Raw genomic sequence first — 1,403 nt, 5'->3', positions numbered from 1 at the left:
GGGACCTTCTCGGCTGGCACGCGAGCCCTGGTTCGGGTGACCTCTAAGAAAAAGTCAGACCGTCCTGGATCGTCGCCTCGGTATGCGATCCGGGATGGTCACGATCAGGCAGCAGGAGCCTGTTAACAGGCATATTAAACAGCCACTTCCTCCTTGCTAGGACCCAGTGAGGCCCCAGCGAGCGGCTGTCTAATTTGCCTGTTAGGAGGCTGCCACTGCCTGAGCATGACCAGCCGAGGCGGCGATCCGGGACGGTCTGACTTATTTTATTTACAGAGCCACAGCTGCCCTCCCCTGAGAGCTGCACAACTCCCCCTCTCCTAAGAACCACACAGCCCCCCAAAGAGGCACAACACCTCCTAAAAGCCGCACAGCCCCCTAAGAGCCTCACAACCCCCCCTCTCCCAAGAGCCACACAGCCCCCCAAGAGGCACAACACCTCCTAAGAGGCGCACAGCCCCCACCGAGAGCCGCACATCCCCCACTGAGAGCCACACCTCCCGAGAGCTGCACCCCACCCGAGAGCCACACAGCCCCCCTGAGAGCCTCATGGGCCCCTCTAACAGCCATACAGCCCCACTGAGAGCCACACAGCCTCCCAAGAGCTGCACAGCCCCCCTGAGAGCCGCATGGGCCCCATCTAACAGCCATACAGCCCCCACTGAGAGCCGCACACCCCCTGAGAGCTGCACAGCCCCCCAAGACCCACACAGCCAACCCAAGAGTTGCACAGCCCCCCCTAAGACCCACACAACCCCTGTATAATGTATTGCTGGGATTTTCAGTCCTCTCTAGCTGATGGTATTATTCTGCATTGCTGTATAAGGTATTGCTGGGATTTGTAGTCCACTGTAGCCGGTGTCATTCTGTATTGCTGTATATTGTATTGCTCAGGTATGTAGTCTTCTATAGTTGATGGTATTCTGCATTGTTGTATAATGTATTGCTGGGATATGTAGTCCTCTATATCAGTGGCAGGGCCCTCCTTACCATCTTTTCTTGATTTGTATTGTGATTGTAATGTCTTCCCTATACTGTAAAGCGCTGCACAAACTGTTGGCGCTATATAAATCCTGTAGAATAATAATAATAATAATAATGTTGGCAGTATTCTGCATTGTTATATAATGTATTGCTAAGATTAGTTCCTTTACAGGTTGAAGTCAGTAGCAGAACTAACAGGGTCACAACGGTCACAGTTGTACTGGGCCCCGGTGCTCCACCAGTGACTCCAAGCTGTAGAGAGACTGTTCCCTTGCAGTGTGCTGCGTGACATGTACCTTAGTAGCACACAGCAATGGAACATTTCACACATTAGCACAGTACAAAGGTACATGTCATTCTGTAGTGTAGTTAAAACCTCTTGTATTGTATTTTTCGTCTAAGATTTAAGCACATAATTA

This window comes from Nanorana parkeri, unplaced genomic scaffold, assembly GCF_000935625.1.
Source record: "Nanorana parkeri isolate BGI_ZX_2015 unplaced genomic scaffold, ASM93562v1 scaffold2474, whole genome shotgun sequence".
NCBI classification, from domain to species: domain Eukaryota; kingdom Metazoa; phylum Chordata; class Amphibia; order Anura; family Dicroglossidae; genus Nanorana; species Nanorana parkeri.
This window is presented reverse-complemented; position numbering follows the sequence as displayed.